Source organism: Mauremys mutica, chromosome 4 (assembly GCF_020497125.1).
Source record: "Mauremys mutica isolate MM-2020 ecotype Southern chromosome 4, ASM2049712v1, whole genome shotgun sequence".
Classification (NCBI taxonomy): Eukaryota; Metazoa; Chordata; order Testudines; family Geoemydidae; genus Mauremys; species Mauremys mutica.
In genome coordinates, this window is record NC_059075.1 from 79,073,767 (window position 1) to 79,078,961 (window position 5,195).

Consider the following 5,195-nt stretch of genomic DNA (forward strand, 5'->3'; position numbering starts at 1 on the left):
TCTGCAATTTGGGCCTCTGGGCATTACTGTAAACAAGTGGTGTCAATTTCACTGTAAGTAGTTGGAGCAACTGACTCATCAGTGTGACATTTTCTTGGGGCACTCAGAACTCTGAGTCACCTAGTTACCACTGTACCTTAGCAACAGAGAGACTTGTTGGGGTTAAACACTATATCAGTTCCCTGACAGTTAGTTAGCCACCCAGACAATCTCACTCAAAGCTCTGCCAGCCTTTACTTTGCCTTGAAGGTAACACTTGGTGCACCCCAGTTCCTGGGCCCTCTGGAAGGACGTTCCTCTGGAGTATCTAGCTCTTGCCACTGGACACTTACCAAAATCACCAATTTTGCTATTTCCAAAGAGACAGTGCACATACCCGCTTGTCTGATTCAACTACAAATTCACACTCCTCTGCTGAATATTACACATTGGAGATCTACTTATGATAAAAGAAAGAGAAGTTTATTAACAAAGAGAGAGATTTAAGTGATACTGAATAAGGATAGTGGAAATAGATATGTTACTAATAAAACTAAATTATAACACGTTTCTAAGACACTAAACATAACTTTTTCAGGCTAAAACCTTTGTCTAAGATAAGCTTCTCACCTAAAGCAACCTCTCAGCATCTCCAGCCCCCAGGGGCCAGGATCCAGCTTTTATGGATGAAAAAAACACTGTCCTTTTTTGTTCCTTTTTGCTTCTCCTCCTCTAGTCCTATCCCCACCCTCCAACTCATAGATAATCCTCTGTGATTGTAGTCTCTGTTTTCTTCCTATAATGTGTGAAATCCTGTCAACCGGGATTTTCCTGTTGACTCATATGCTCATAAAGCTCCCATTGTGTTTTGGCTTTTACAATGATTGATTTACATCAGAAACCTAGGCAGACAGGTAAATCAACATTCCTTTGTCTAGGACAACCTTATTGATCAACCCTGCCTTGTAACAGAGTTTAAATATATTTAAATATTTTAGTACATACATACAACTTCTTGAATAACACTCATACATACACCTTGCAACGCTTATGACCAGTATGATATAAGATTTCATTTGACACTTCCTACCATGTTCCTTATAGATAAATACTATGACAGAAATGTGTTAGGCCTGATAGGAATTGCTGAGACAGAGCAATGAACCACCAATGGATCTCTGTATCATGGTCAGGAAAGGCTAACATTACTAAATATTTAGAGCCTGATCAAAAAATATCTATGGAGCTAAGGTGTCATGATAGCAATGTACCAGTGTGGGATGAGTATAAAATCTGACACGGAGATGTGCAATTCTTTTCTCAGGATAGGGTTCTAAAGATGGAGAAAGCTTGCTGACAGAGGTAGCATGAGTAAAAGGCACATTTAGACTATTATCAGGGGACAGTTCCAAAGAGTAAGATCTCTTAAAAAGGGGGATTATTTCCAAAGGGAAATGGTGGGAGCTCCAGCATTTGAGACACATAAAATAGACTAGACAGGCCATGAAACAAGCTACAACAGGAAACACTTCTGCACAAGGAGGAATGGACTAAGTAATCTCATCCATCTACAATAGTTATGCAGATGACTAGATACAGGACCATTTCCCAGTAAACACATTTGCATGTCCCGTGTCTCACTAGAGTGTACTAACTTAACTTAACTGTTGCAGTGGAGACAAGCCCAAGGAAAGAGTAACTGAGAAATGGTGATTATGAAATAAAGCTTTAACTATATAGAAAGCATTGTTGTATACAGACAGGTAGCATAGTCCAGTCGATAGGCCAGTGTATTTATGTAGAAGACTTCCTGACACAAGATATGTAAATCATGCATATAACCAGATACCTCAGACTTATGGGCAACATTCATACGTGAATTACATTGATAGAACGAGGAGTACTTGTGGCACCTTAGAAACTAACAAATTTATTTGGGTATACGCTTTCAGGGGCTAAAACCCACTTCATCGGATGTGTGCAGTGGAAAATACAGTAGGAAGATATATATACACAGAGAACTTGAAAAAATGGGTGTTGCCATACCAACTCTAATGAGACTAATCAATTAAGGTGGGCTATTATCAGCAGGAAAATAATAAACTTTTGTAGTGATAATCAAGATGGCCCATTTCAAACAGTTGACAAGAAGATGTGAGTAACAGAAGGGGAAAAAGGGGAAAAATTAGCATGGGAAATAGATTTTACTTTGTGTAATGACCCATCCTCTCACAGTCTTTACTTTAGAGAAAAGACGTTCCCAAAACAGCACGCAGCATTTAAGCCAGTGGTTCTCAAACTGGGGCCGCCACTGGTGTAGGGAAAGCCCCTGGCGGGCCGGGCCGGTTTGTTTACCTGCCAGGTCCTCAGGTTCGGCCAATTGCAGCTCCCACTGGCTGCGGTTAATCGCTCCAGGCCAATCGGGGCTATGAGAAGCGGCAGCCAGCAAATCCCTTGTCCTGCACCACTTCCCGCAGCCACCATTGGCCTGGAGCGGTGAACTACGGCCAGTGGGAGCCGCGATCGGCCGAACCTGCAGACCCGGCAGGTAAACAAACCGGCCCTGCCCGCCAGGGGCTTTCCCTACACAAGAGGCGGCCCCAGTTGAGAACCACTGATTTAAACCCTTGTATGCCACATCCTAGCTCTTATGCAATGCTTGTGTCTATCATTTTTCAGTAGCCTCATGTTACAAGTTGGAAAACACCCAAAGCACCCAAATGTGTTTCTTTTATTAATAAGTACATAAACTACTGTAAATTTACACCATGCAAATGGAATAGAAGTCCATGCAGACTGTGCTTAACAACTATCCACTGATTTCTCTTGGCCATGGTGTTATTCACAAAATAGTTGTAATGTAATTTGAAGCTTTCCCAATGATAAAAGCCTGATCACTAGATCTCTAAGAAAAAAGGTACTTTACACTTGGAAGCTGAAAGATGGGAAGGTACCATTTCCCAGTAAACACATTTGCATGTCCTGTGTCTCTTTGGAAAACAAACTGTTGGATCGTTCGTTTGTGAGGTGGGCTCACTGTTTCTTTTTCTCTGCCTGTTGGTAAAGAAGGATAAAACAGATAATCTCATGTTGGAACTAGATGTCCATGGTGTGATTTATTGGAGTGCATTTATCATTTCACTGTGACTGTAGACTGCGGGCCTGAGACAAATTGAGTCCGTCAGCCTTTATCTTTTCATTTCTATTTGCTTGTCAAAAAACTGAAATAATAGAAAGAAAGGAGAATTGCCTAGGAAGGTAGCCGAGGTGAAAGTCAAGCTACAGGGAGTCTGCCTTTAAAGTATCTTTCCCACATTCTATTCAGCTGAAGCCCAAATCCTATTCAAACAGGAGACAGCAAATCTGTCCAGTTTAACATATATACACACATGAACACAGGAATATATGTGTACAGTTTTTATATTAAGACTCTGCTACTGTATTAGAAAATAATACTGCAGGTTAAAGGTGAAAAATTCAGCCCAAAGACACAGTTAACTTTTTCCTTGCTTCAGCTGCATATTTACATAATATGCAATTGACTGTCAAATAGAGAGATCCTATTGCGGAGGGAATCCAGTGGACTGATTTGTTTTATAACAGCTGGCAACAAGGGAAAGCAAGGCTCTATTTCTGTGAAACAAAATGAATCCAGCATACCAAGTCCAGACTACTGCTATTGTTATTGCTGATGTACTAATTGCTACAGTAAGTATGTTGGGTAGAGGATGAGATAAAATTTGATGGACCTCAAGTGATTCAGAGGATAATTTCAGAAAAATTGCTCCGATCATAAGACCTGTCCTGTGAAATACTGAACACTTCCGCAAGATGCTGACTGCCTTCAACTCCTATTGGCTTCAACTCGGTACAGTGTCTTTTTAACTTGAAAATTAATGTGGAAATCTCATGAGATTTTCTCACAAGAATTTCCACTGCTTTCTAGCTTCAGTTGGTTTAAGTAAACTATGAAAAAGTCTCCCAATGGTCCTTTTTCCTTCCATCTTTCCAGTGCTTTGGGGATGCTGCATTAATTTAGATGGAATATATATGGGCCCAAAGAGTCAAAAGTGTTGACATGACCCTGTAACTTTCCAAAATTAAACAGTTTTAAACAAGGCTTGGGGGTTTGATATACAGAGACCTCAGCCTGCTTATAGTATGGCAAACACAGCATTATGCACCTATTAATCTTTTATTAAAGAAATAGAAAAGAAGGGAAAAAGTTAAAGTATTTGAAAAGTAAAATATTAAGTAAGGCTTTCATTTTAACAACTTACCTTGTTCACTTTCAATTTAGAAGGAACCCCCCTGATTGAGAGTCTCTTAAATGGTATTAAAAGTGATAATCAGTGGACTTCTTGGGGGAAAGAGCAAAAGGTTGTTGAGATGGGCTGGAGCTCTTGTTATTGCTGTTGTTAAAGTTTGGTCCCATTTCCTAGAAGACAAAACAAGACAAACGCAGACAAGAAAAGAAAGAAAAGCTCAGCAATGGTAGAAAATGCAGCTTTTGTCTCTGTGGTTGCGTCTCATTTGCAAGCTTCTTGTTGGAAAAATACAGACACGGTACATGATCTTAATATCAGCCACTGCTAGACCTGGCAAATTTGCACTACAGTTGGGCTGTTTAGGGCATTGCTTTTAGCTGCCCCTTTCTGGTCACAGGCTTACAGCAATGTTGCAAATTAAACAGTCTTGGTGGGCTGAGTCAGACTCTTGTTAGAAGGCAAAAGAAGGATAGAAAAGAGAAAAAATAGGGTGTAAAAGGAAAAAGCCGTGTGTGTGTGTGTGTGTGTGTGAGAGAGAGAGAGAGAGAGAGAGAGTCTCACATCCCAGGTGGTGATTGGGATTTAGCCGCAGCTGGTGGAGATGGTGGTGTCATCAGGTCCCACTCTCTTGTTTTGTCTGTTTATGACATCCTTCAGTATCAGGGTGAAGAAGGCATAATGGTGTCATGCTGGATCCCCAGAGTCCCAGAGGATGGAGGGGGTGGCAGCCATGATGGTGAAGCCCCTTCCCCTTCTTTCAGTCAACAAATGTCTGCATTCATTTCTGTTTGTATTTTGTTTCCTTCAAAAGTTTTATTTTTCCTTTTCTGTTTAGGAACTCCAAAGGGAGTGATAGGTGGTGTTAGGTAAAAAGCAAGTCCTTACTCACCTCTCCAGCACCCGAGTTCGTGCGGAGTTGGTATGGGGCTCACAATCTGTCAGAGACCA

The 5,195-nt window shown here is 40.9% G+C and overlaps 1 long non-coding RNA gene across 1 annotated transcript; it reads right to left on the reverse strand.

Annotated features, from left to right (window-relative positions):
* Positions 1-2,813: 2,813 nt before the first annotated feature.
* On the reverse strand, positions 2,814-4,878 carry LOC123368564. Its single transcript, XR_006578824.1, has 3 exons — positions 4,809-4,878; positions 4,260-4,417; positions 2,814-3,033 (listed from the first exon to the last, which is right to left on the reverse strand). It is a non-coding gene; the product is annotated as an uncharacterized LOC123368564 (long non-coding RNA).
* Between the last annotated feature and the right edge of the window lie 317 nt (positions 4,879-5,195).